The sequence below is a fragment of the Lissotriton vulgaris genome, chromosome 1_1 (assembly GCF_964263255.1).
Source record: "Lissotriton vulgaris chromosome 1_1, aLisVul1.2, whole genome shotgun sequence".
Lineage (NCBI taxonomy): Eukaryota > Metazoa > Chordata > Amphibia > Caudata > Salamandridae > Lissotriton > Lissotriton vulgaris.
In genome coordinates, this window is record NC_141685.1 from 850,140,929 (window position 1) to 850,153,669 (window position 12,741).

General features: G+C 47.0%; 1 protein-coding gene across 1 annotated transcript in view; it reads right to left on the reverse strand.

Annotated features, from left to right (window-relative positions):
* The window catches only part of DDX59 (DEAD-box helicase 59), a 145,513-nt gene that overhangs the window by 86,501 nt on the left and 46,271 nt on the right, over nucleotides 1–12,741 (reverse strand). The gene's annotated exons all lie outside the window — the stretch shown is intronic.

A 12,741-nucleotide genomic window follows, 5' to 3' on the forward strand; every position in this document is an offset into this window, starting at 1 on the left:
GAAATACTATTCCTTGAAGGCCACACTGTCGACTGTTCAATCTTTTTTCAGGACACAATTGATTTTTGTACCTAAAATACACATTACAACAAAATAGTACTGAGGCATTGTCAGCGTTGGGCAGAGAAACTTCTTATAACAGTATGATATTTCGTATTTAGGATATGGGACAGAGATGTGACCTACACAATGCAGTACCAGTCACAAGTTAAGTGTTCACTTACCAGTAGCTATACCATCCATCCACAGCATCGGGATCTAAACACACAGTTCCATGAATATTTCTCCATGTTTCAGGTTGGTTTCAAGTTTAGGGTCCGTTTGGCAAATAGACATTCGTATCTCTTCAGCTGGCGCCCAATTCAGCCACATCACACCTCGAAAGCCTTGGACCTTCCAATCATTTCAAATGAATCACTATGTGTCTTTTGACGTTAGAATCCTTAGTGAGCAGCTTAGGTTCCTAAGTTTAATGCAATTAATGGACTTGTTCAGTTTGATCTTCTTGCATCATATCCTTATCACACTGCTTATATTAGGAGGGTGAGGTTTGTCCGAGAAGAGTCACCCGTGCTAGCTTTAAAAATTTCAAAGAACTATATACTTTAGCCCTTCCCCTCGCAGAGCGTCCAAACAACAGCCTTTTCACTAAGAAGTCCTGTTTGCCTGTGTTTATGGATGCCATATCCTGCTCTGCATGCTACATTGTATGTAGTCTTAATTCATAATTCATTTCTTTTTTATTTTTGTACAATACACCTTTTTGCTTTGTATAGGGTGCAGTTTGGAAAGGCCCCGCTTAAACAGTCCTCATGTTCACGTCCAGAAACTAAGCTCCGGTTTATTTATTCTTTATTAGGATGGATCCTGCCATTCAAGCCAATATTCTAGAAGGAAGACTTGACCTGTAATGTTTAGTGCAACACACAGAATCAAGGGCTAGATGTAGGTAAATAGGTTTTACCGATTCTAAAATATCGAATTTTACCGATTCGGTATTTTAGAATCGGTAAATCCTATGTAGGTAATTAATCAGTAAAAAATACCGAATCATTAAGATTCGGTATTTACCGAATCGGTAATTACAGATTCGGTATTTGCCATGGATTCCTATGGGCCTGGAGGCCCATAGGAATGAATGTCAATTACCGAATCGGTAATTACCGATTCGGTAAAATTGGGGAAAAGTCAAGGGTAGCAGGGTATCACTTTGACACCCTGTTGCACCCCTGATTAGTGCTGGTGTGCACATGTGGCATACATACATGCCCTAAGGGCATGTATGTCTGTCACATGGCACAGGTGTAAATGCACATTTATGCATTTACATAATAGTTGGTGGTAAATAACGAATTCTTAAAGCCCAGAAGCACTGTTTACAGTGCTTCCTACATGTCATTTACCTATTTGGTAAATACCGAATAGGTAAATGATAATACCGATTTGTTATTTACCGAATCTGTAAAATAGCCTCCTACATAGGAAAAGGCTTTTACCGGCCGGTAACGGCCGATTTCGGCCGTTACCGACCGGTAAAAGCCTACCTACATCTGGCCCCTAGTTCTCCAGCGTTGTGCTTGATCGATGTATACTGGTCCCGGACCTAGCCTTTTTATATTGATTTATTCGCTTTCTCATTCACAGAGATCAGCCCTTCCTTAGGATAAATAATGGGAATAGGTCTGAAGAGAGATGTAGACCGAGCCCCATCTGCTGCGTACAATCCAGGAATTCACACTTTAAGGGTGGGTTGATTATACTGCTATGGATATTACTTAATCTTTAGTATTGTCGTCTGTGGCATGCGTTTCCTCTCATAGGTTTGAGGGCCTAACTGGTTTTAACCTGTCCTAGCTGTACAAACATTATGGAAGCTTACCTTTGTGCCTTATTGCTGTGTACATGCTTTACAAGACCACTGGGTATGAATAGTTCGTGCACAAGTGGATGAGGGCTTCCTGCACAGGTTCTTGTGGGCCACCTGTCACAAACCTTATTCTGTTTTTATGAGCGAAGCATACTTTGCTTCGTTTCACGATAGATGCTCTGAAAATGTTTCTGGCTCTTTATTCTGCTTTTGACTGGTTTTCAGCTACACAAAGAGTTGCAACATGCCCAAGATAGCTAGGCTATATTACCGCTACTAAAGAGAATATGGAAAACTTTGCACTATGTAGTAGAAGGCATCAATGTGTCTGTCATAGATAAGTAGTCTTTACTTATTATTCCTATCCCCTACATACCAATGTTCTATGACCATTTATTTCCTCACTGCACAGTATTTATTTTAGGTGTTTATGCGAAGTGTTGGCCCATGTCAACCCAGACTTCGTAATGGAATCTTCGGTCAGGAGCTTGAACTGTTGAACGTGTTCTCTTCATATCACCCGAATTTCAAAACACAATCCCTTCTACTCACCAAACTCTCCAAGGTCCTTTCTTGGGCGTACAGGTGGTAGGAGTGCTTCCTTTATGTAATATTCTCTTTGTTATTTTTCTAAAAGAACAAAGAAGTTGACCGGTATTACATCTGCTGGGACGTAAGTTTGCTGCCAGCAAAGGCCTGGCAATCTTTATTGCATGTTAGCGCCTTGGTTCTTCATCTGTGTCGAATTGTTTGAGAACAGTTGACATCAGGACCAGGTTATTTTTTATCTATAAACCGATCTTTATCCTCCTTCGCAGACCGGCATAAATGTGGCCTTATAACATCTGTTGTCAGTCTGCATGGTTAAGAACCTCTCACTTACGGAATCTTGGTCATTCGTTAAAGGCAGCACGTTGCTGGAAATTGGGAGTATTCTGTAGCCTGGTGCGGTTTCATCTCCAGGTTTCTATTTTTAGTGCCTGCAATGTTGCCTGGATGTTAGGACACTGAAGTTAATGTTCTGGTGGAAATAAATGAAAATAACCGTAGCTGCTCACATTTTTTGGGTTGCTCATTGGAGTGTCTGCTATTTTGGGGGCAGTCCAGAAGGACAGAGTCTGCATCAAGCTCATCAGTTGGGGCGAAGATTTATGTTCCACGCTTCATGCATGGATTCTTGTTTTTACATTTTCCTGGGGCGACGCTGGCAATTGGTTACAAACTAGCCTGGATTGCAGGTCAGATCCCTGTTCCTCTCCTCAGGTCTAAAGTACTGGAAAGCATACCCTGATAGAATCAGGATGTTGTGCACCTACCCTGTAGCTAGAGCAAGTGTGTGCTGAACTGTGTCAATGTCACCAAGATAAACTTCTGAAGGGTTTCTTCTTCTGGAGTGACCCTGTATCAATAGGAATGACTAATTTATCATTTTCAAGGTTTATGACACACATGATATATGTACATGTGTTGGTCCTTTGGAGGTATGCGTGCCTGGTCCACATCCATAAAACTCCTTGATTACATAATTTTTGGTCCTAGCCGTTGTTGGCTGGCTCTTCTGGTACTTTTGTACCCATTAATGACAATGCCCTATTGATTTGGGGGTATTTCATTTCCCAAAATGTGGACTTGCTGTGGCATTCTTCGGAGGACAATTATATTAACCTCTTTAACAGGTGTTTTGGAACCAGTAATCTCCCAAGCCCCTTCGGGTTTCTGGCAACTGTGTCAGGGAAAACCTATTTCAGTTGAGCCTGTAATGAATGTACTAAACTACAAACACAGAACAAGCATTTGCAATGCAATAGGTCTCGCATTAGGAAAGTTTGAGCTATTGGTATTGTAAATGACAAATGTTTTAGTTATGTGTTGGTCCTGAAATAGTGAAATAAATAGCTTTGTCATTTACAATGCCAATAGTTTTAACTTCCGCAAATGTGACACCAATAGCATTTGTAATGCAATATGTGTTGTATTTACCTGACTTAGATGTATTGATATTACAAATAAGAATGTTTTAATTTTTTTTATAATTAATGCTACATAAGTTATTGTAATTTCAGAATGGCACTAGCTTAAACTTTTGTAAATAAATTGTGTGAAGATTATGTTCAGTGTACTTTATTGTGACGAAAATCCAAGAACAGAAGTGAAATATTAAAATTTTTTGTGACATTTGTAATACAGCTTGAAACGTTGAGATAACATATTTGAACCAGTTCTTGTTGAATGGTTGCACAGATTGATGCTGTGGTGGCGCTGAGTGAGTGATGTTGTAGTGGCGACTAGTGATGCTGTGGCGTTCAGTGATGCTGTGCTGTTCAGTGATGCTGTGGTAGCACATAGTGATGTTGTGGTGCCCTTGAGTGATGCTGTGGTGGTGCAATAGATAGAGGGAGGGCGATAGATAGATAGAGGGAGGGCGATAGATAGATAGAGGGAGGGCGATAGATAGATAGAGGGAGGGCGATAGATAGATAGAGGGAGGGCGATAGATAGAGTAAGGACTAAAGATAGATAGAATGAATGAGTACGCTCTTGTATAGCGCATGGCTACCCTGAGGCATCCCAGCGCTGCAAGACCACAGACAGAAGAAGACAATCAGTGGAACAGAAATGTCTTCAGTCGCTTCCTGAATACGAGATGATTCATTTCCAGCCTAATGTTATCTGGGAGATTGTTCCAGCCCATGGCAACATGGAAGGAAAGCTGGCGGCCACCCATACGGGCTCGCTTCACCCTGGGTACCACCAGCAAATTTCGCGGATTATATCTCAAGGATCTAGCGGCATGATGCCGTCAAAACAAGGGCTGGAGGATGGTAGGCCCAACATTGCTTATAGACTTAGAGGTTGTAACTATTAACATTAATATTTTAAACTTGCCATGGATTTATTTTTAAGCAACTGAGAAATTGTTTAGCAAAAATCTACTAGAAACAAAAACGGAAGTGTGAAGTTGGCAAAGATTCAATTAGTGACTTCATGAGCCGAGAATATTCAAGCCTACAACTATCAATCAATCAGGAGTTTGTTAAAGCGCGACTACTCACCCGTAAGGGTCTCAAGGCGCTAGGGGTGGGGGGGGGGGGGGGGGGGGGGTGCAGGTTCCATTCCATCAAGGAGGGGGTCTGTCGAAGAGCCAGGTTTTGAGGTTTCTTGCGAAGATGGGGAGCGATGTTGTCTGTCTGAGGTGGAGCGGAAGGGCATTCCATGCTTTGGCCGCGAGGAAGGAGAAGGAGCGGCCTCCCGATCTGGTCTTTCTGGTGCGGGGGACCACGGCGTAGGAAAGCTGGGCTGATCGTTGGGTCCTTTGGGGTGCGTGGAATTTGAGTCGGCTGTTCAGGTATGCTGGTCCGGTGCCGTGGAGGGCCTTGTGTGCGTGGGTGAGCATCTTAAAGGTGATTCTCGCCTCGACGGGGAGCCAGTGGGGTGTGCGCAGGTGCTGGGAGATGTGGCAGTGTTTTGGCAGGTTGAGGACCAGTCTTGCGGCGGCGTTCTGGATGTTCTGTAGCTTGCGGATGAGGTTTTTGTTTATTCCGGCGTAGAGTGCGTTGCCGTAGTCGAGTCTGCTGGTGACCAGGGCGTGAGTGACTGTCTTTCGGTGTTCGAGGGGGATCCATTTGAAGGTCTTACGAAGGAGGCGGAGGGTGTGGAAGCAGGAAGATGAGAGAGTTGATCTGGCGGTCCATTTTGAGCTCGGAGTCCAGGATGATTCCCAAGTTGCGTGCGTGGTCTGTGGGGGTTGGCGGGTTTCCGAGGGCGGTGGGCCACCAGGTGTCGCTCCAGGCGTCGGGGTTTGGGCCCATGATGAGTACTTCTGTTTTGTTGGTGTTTAGTTGAAGGCAGCTGTTTTTCATCCATTTGGCGACGGCTTCCATGCCTTCTCGAAAGTTGCGTCTGGCGGTGTTGGGCTCGTTGGATAGGGAGAGGATGAGCTGGGTGTCGTCTGCATATGACACGATGTTGAGTCCGTAGGTTCTGACGATGGGGGCAAGTGGAGCCATGTAGACGTTGAAGAGCGTCGGGCTGAGGGAGGAGCCCTGGGGGACTCCGCAGGCGATCGGTGTGGGGTCCGAGAGGAAAGGGGGGAGTCTGACCCGCTGCGTCCTGCCGGAGAGGAAGGAGCAGATCCAGTCGAGGGCCTTGTCCTGGATTCCTGCATCGTAGAGTCTGCGTATTAGCGTGCGGTGGGAGACTGTGTCGAACGCCGCTGATAGGTCGAGGAGGATGAGGGCTACTGTTTCTCCTTTGTCCGGTAAGGTGCGGATGACAGGACAGTTACACCACTGTAGAAAACAAGTCAACCAACCAAGCTGTTTTACTCAGATTCGAACTAGGTCTGCAGGTTACACAATGATGAAGACAGCACGCCTACTAAATTAGCTGTCTTCCCGGACTTTCGATGTGATCTGCGATTTATTTAAACATCTCTGATGGTTACAATCTAAGCAGGTGCCTGGGGCTTACACCCGCATTAAAACACATGCATACACACCTGCATGTTAGCTCGTGTGTCACTGTGCTGCGTGCGCTAGTGTTAAAGAGCATGTGTAGAGGCAGGTATTGTTGCGGAAGGGTGGTGGATAACAAAAGCAGTTCTTCAGCTTTGGGTTGCTGAAAGCCCAAGTCGGGCATTCCACGTTAATGGCCCACAGGCTAGCTACCGACCACATGCATGAACACGAAAGGTGCATTAACCTGTCGGGCTATCACAGAGTCGTGCACAGCTGCCTGGAGGCTCGCTCGCGGCCTGGCATTGCTAACAACATTCATTGATCCGCCTTACCTGTGTCCGTGGAGGCCAGGAGCAGCAGCAGGACCGCCGGCCACACCAGCCGTGCCATGTCGAGTGAGAGCGGAGGGGCCGCAGCGGCCCCCCTCAAGGTGTGCTGCGTCCGGCCCGGTGGAGGTTTTCACCCCGCTCGGGTTTCTGTTGTTCAATGAAAGATACAGGAGGGAGGTTGCGGCCTAGAGGCAAGGAGAACATGGAGCGTGTGCATGGGTGTCTGCTGGTGAGGTGTCGCTAGGGAAGTCCGACTAGGCCACCGGAGCTTGGGGAGTACACACTGCACCAGAGGGGGGCACAGTACATAGGAGTATGTGCATAGCGCTGGAAGTAGGGGTGCGGGAGCAGTGGCGCTGCAACTAGAACTAGGGGCACAGTAGTTGAAAGGCATTTAACACCTGCGTATCCACATCTGCTTGTTGCTTCACAGGTGAGATGGTATCAGCAGTTAGACGCCGTAGGAGGGTGTTGGGTAAACATTAGTTTAGCAGCGTGCATGAGAAGTGCCAGGGCGCCGGGCACAGCTCTGAAGCCTGCAAGCAAAAGAGACCCCGTGCGAGACGCTGTGCGTGTGCACATCTGCTGTTCGGCGCCGGGCACAGCTCTGAAGCCCATGAGCAAAAGAGGCGTTGTGTGTGTGCACAGCTGCTGTCCAGCGACAGGCAGAGCTCTGAAGCCCGCGAGCAAATTAAGCACTTCCTGAACGCCAGTTGTGTTTGGAAGGACGGCCTTTCCACACCCACTTTGGCATTATCGTGCTGCTTTGTTTGCCTGATTGAAAGCGTGATATGAATTACGTACTTTCCCGCGCTGCTCACCTCGTCAGAAGCTGGCTATTTATTACCCTTGCTCAGCCTGCGTCAAGTTGGTAATCTTGGAGTCGGTTCACATTCAGCTCCACGCGATATGAATGTGTGCTGTGAGCCGCCTATCTGGAAATGTAAAAATACACGGCGTGGTTCATGCGCGTGGTGATTCATAGATCTTGCTTTGAAACTCCTGCAATTACTCCTCAGAACATATTAGTATCTGCTCGCAGCGCCCGAAAAGCACTTCTGGATGAGAGCATCTACAAATAACCCCAAAATCTGTGATCCTTACAAACGTTCACATTTGGTGGCAGTGTTAACAAGTAGCAAGAATTATATTTACCCAGTAGTAATTAGTGGGTTTGCACGTCTCACGCTTGTTAATTTCTTTCCGTTGAGGATGAAGAATACGGCAATTTCTAGAGACAAGACCTGCGCGCGCACTGACAAAACCGAAACCTATCGTGGGGCGGGACTTCCGTTTTGTGAAGCCCGCGTCCACGGAGTGCCTGGTCAGAGGAAGAGCCCCGCGGAGGCTGCAGATGTCCGGAGTGCCGGTAAGTGGGCCTTAGTTGTAGGGGGGCAGGAGGGGGGGGGGGGGTCTTGGTGCGCTTGTGTGTGTGTGTGTGTGCGCGCGCGTGTGTGTATGTGTGCGACGGCGGGGGGGGCGGCGGCGGTCTGTGTGCGCGTGTGTGTATGCAGTGTGCGTGCGTATGCCTGTGTGTGTGTGTGTGCCTGCGTGTGTGTGTGTGCGGGACAGGGGATGTGCACGGCAGCCTTGGAAACAAGAAGAGCCCGGTGAGTGGGGGGGTGGGGAGCGTGTGTGGGTGTAACTGTGTGTGTCTGTATATGTGTGGCTGTTAGCTGTGCGTGTGTACATGTGTGTCCCGATGCATTGTGCCTTCGTGGGTGTATGTGTGTGTGCGCGTATGTGTGACTGTGGCTGTGTGTGATTGAGAGAGGCTGTAAATGGGAGGCAGGGGATGTGCACGGCGCCGTGCGCGCCCTCGAGGTCGAATCTGAGACAGCAGAGGCGCGTGGCCGAACGCTGTCTCAGATTCCCCCGAAAGCAAAAACAATAGGTTCTTCGCTGACACTCGACCTAAAAATGATGCAGTGAATTCCCTTGCATAGATGGATTGAGCTTCCTAAAGAGGAACAGCAGACACATTTAAACCCAATTTTAGAAGGTTCTAGAATTGGTCATATGGCTACATGTTTCTCTATTCAGATGAGCAGATACGGAGTGAGCTCATGAGAGAAAGACAAAACAAAATCAGACGGGCTTCAAACGTATTAATATACAGACTAATTCTAAGTACAACAGCTTTTGAAAATCATGCTATCAGCTGCCAAGAGAACGTCTTGGCTCAGTTGCAAGACGGGAACTGCTGTATAAAAGGATTTAGTATGTCCAGGAATACCAGGCCATTTACATTAATTACGTTTTACTATAATTAAACTTCAAGATGAACAATTTGCATTTAACTTATATTAAAACTGTTGAAAGATGTGCATTGAAGAATGAGAACTTCTTTGCATATCCTCAGAATGGGTGGACCATGAAAAGGAACAAGGAAAAGGTGGGAACACTCAGTTAACCTTCCAGTATCGTTATTACACCAAGCCCTACTGCTCCTCATCACAGTCCTCATTTACCTTCCTCACCCCTCTGTAGTCTCCCTTCAACCTGGTGATGCAGGATTTCCGAGAAAAAGGCCAGGCACTTATGACATGGTAGATGGGGTAAACACAATGATGGTAATATGTTTCAAAACTGGACTTATCACTACAGAAGGGCCTTGATACACATATGTAGGTCATAAGGACTACCAGTTGCAAATCAGATCATCATTAAACTAAACTTATTTTGAGAAGCTGAATAACAAGACCACACGCTGAATTTTCTGAAAATGCACCAGGTACACGTAAAAGGAATTCAAAAACAACAATTTCAAATGTCCTAGACACAATACCAATTATGAAATTCGCCTGGGGAATCTATTGTAAAAATTGGAAAGTCACAGAAGGCTTTCAGTAAACCAGGGCGCAGTAATGCATTTACTTTCTGAAGTCATGTGGTTGGGCATGCACTGGGATATTCTTTTTTTAGGTCTCGCTGGTGTTAGCAGCGCGAAGCGCTGAATCCAGCGAAAGACCTATTGTTGTCGACTTGCCGGGATGTTGGACAGGGGATGGGCACGCGCTTACCCTCGGCGATTTCATTGCCTGTCCAGGCCGGCGCCGTGCACATCCCCTGTCCCACATTCAGAGCAAGTCAGGCTTTCGAAATCGCGCGCGCACACACGCACACAGAGACACACACACACATACACATGCACATGCACAGCTACACGCACAGCTACACACACGCACACACACACACAGCTACACCCACACACGCACACCCCCCACCACCACCCCCACCACTGCCCCCCACTCACAGGGCTTTTACGTCGCGTCATGGGATGGTCTGTGAGTTGGAGGACCTTCCTCGCTTGCACCATTATGCCTTGCCTGCTCTCTGCCGGGAACCCCAGCAGTCCCAGAATCCCTGCTTTCTTCTGGGCTCTCCACTACCCACACCAAACTGCCTCCAAGATGCCGCGCTCCGGACGAGCTACGTCACCGCGAGCCTGGCACAAAGGTGGGGCATCTCCCGGATCCTCGCAGGCTCCAAGGAACTTTCCTCCCTATCAAAGCTGAGCCCACCTCTTTCGTCTGCGTTTCAGGCCTCGCTCGTAACATACGGCCGCCTCTTGTTGATCCTGTTTCTAAGGCGTTCTCATTATACCAGAGTTTTGTGGTATGACGAGGGAGGTTTTTCAGACGTAAGGGGTCATGGGCCTGCAGTAGTGGGTAGAGAGGGGTGTATGGCTGAAGGGGTCCTTTGCAGAAACTTTACTATGATGGAAAGACATGGGTCCCAGCCATGTTGTGGCACAGTAGTTTGATGCCGCTAATCATACCAGTCTTGCAGAAGGATTTGGATGCAATGAAGAGCTGTAATGCACATGTGGAACAGACCGGGATATAGAAGTGACCTCATTTGCCTGAGCATTGCAGCGCACTATTCCCTCACTGGTAAATGTTCCCTTGCACTGCTGTACTGCAGCTGGTCTTGCGTGGATTGCATCCATATCAGAAAGCACAATGTTCCACGAGGAGCTAGAAGAGCCAACACCAGAAGGTATGCTCCACCGTCACAAAAATGCTTACATTTCACTTGCATTGAATTTGCCTGCTGCATGGGGATGAAGTTACAGTAAGTTGTACTCAAAAAGAACCGCCAGCCAATTGTAAGACTCGTCAGCCAATGAAATAGCCATAAAACACAACGGGTACAGCTTCTTTGAGTACTTCATCCTCACACTGGTGAGCGGGTTCTGCACACTGGTGGAATGCCTTTAGCAATGAAACAACTCACCTATATCTTAGAGTGTCACATGTGCTCTGTAATTGGCTAGGCCTGCCCTCATTTTGGGGCCTAGCTGTCGATGCCACAAAAGGCATTCTCTCATGCAGACCCTTCTGTACTATAATGGAAACACAAGGTTTAGCGTTCCTAACTGAACTGAGGCCTGAACCATCTTAGGGTGCTTTAGGCATAATGCGCACATAGGATCCTTGTATAAATACTCCTCTAAAGAGGAGAGATGAACACTTATTCATTTAGGATTGTTTATTCGTTTGATTTGTGAGCCCCTCTCTGCAATTAGGAACATCCTAGCTCACGTCCCCAGTGGACCTCCTGAGACCCAGTCAGCTGTTAGGCTGTCACTGTCAATTCTCTCAAATTAATTTTCTCTCTGCCTGCTTAATCTGCAGGCAAATGAGGGCGAGGCGCCGTGAGCGCGTGCATACCTGACCGCTCACGAGAAGCCACGCGTTCTACGGCGGCTTTCTTCACCACCCCTGAACTTTCTCTACTGATGAGGGATATAAATCCCGAAACCCGGGCCATATCTCGGGTCTAGAGATGATTGAACTTTCTAGAACAGACTTGCACCAACCAAGGTGATATACTTTGAACTTTCCGGTTCTTTGTGCTACTCGCACTACAAATACCAGGAAGCAAAGGGGTTATCCGGTGGAGAGGCCAGCAGTGTTGCGCCCATTTTGGTTTCTAGCCACGCGGTAGGTAATGACCCAGTTGCTCGCGGTGCTTCACGGGTGACGGGAGCACAATTAAGTGAAATGTGGCGCAAAGAAAACCCTAAAACGTGTTCTGCTAAAAACATTTAGCTCACTTCAGTCAGGCCTTTCCGTTTTTTTTACAAATTGTGTTTAACCTTCATCTGTCAAAATGTTTCTTAACTTTTTCATAACGGAAATCAAAATCCCTCGAACTCTGATGACATGTGCCTTTTCTGATGTCCTATCTATCATACGTGTAAATCCTATGCGCCTTGAAGAGTATGGATAGTAAGATGCTTCTGAGTTGGGAGCATTTATGCGAATCTTTTTAGATCGATATTTTTTTTTTATAGAAAATATGCTTGGCCGCCGGAGGCTCGTAGGAGCATCCAGGCGCAGTATAGGATGCGGCGGTGCCCCGCTGCGTTGTTCATTAAGTTCACAGTGTGCCCCCAGCTGTTCCCTGGCAGGCTGTGCGCCGTATCAACAGCCCAGAGTTATTTTACTCAAAGACTGTGGGGAAATATCTGCAAATGCATTGTCGTTCTATTAAACGCCTCGGATCTCGAAGTGTCAGCAGCCACCACGTTAAGAAAACAGTTCACTGTTCATTTGGGATCAAACACTGTATTTTTTTTTTTTTGCTACGTTGTTTTGGAGGCTTTACTGGAACTTTCCTAACCAGAACTATTAAAAGGAACTGCGCCACAGCATAAATACATAATTTATTAAATAGTATTCTAAAAGCCGATGGGGATTAAGTTTTCATGAACAATTATTACATATTTATGATGTTAATAGTCTTGGCAGACCCTCTCCCCCCTTCCTCCCCAAAGTCTGACATACTGCAGCCATATCTGTACAGACGGGACGCCGTCTACAGAAATTCAAGTTGAGCAGTAACAAAATGCAAAATGGTTTATGAAGACCCAGCAGCTGGCATATGCGTATTTAACATCTACCCCTTCACACACCTTCACCTTCACCCACCCTCACACCCCTCACTCACCCTCACACACACTCACCCTCACCTCACACACCTTCACCCACCCTCACACACCTTCACACCCCCTCGCACACCCTCTCACCCTCGGACACCCTCTCACCCTCACACCTCTCACCCTCACACACCCTCACCA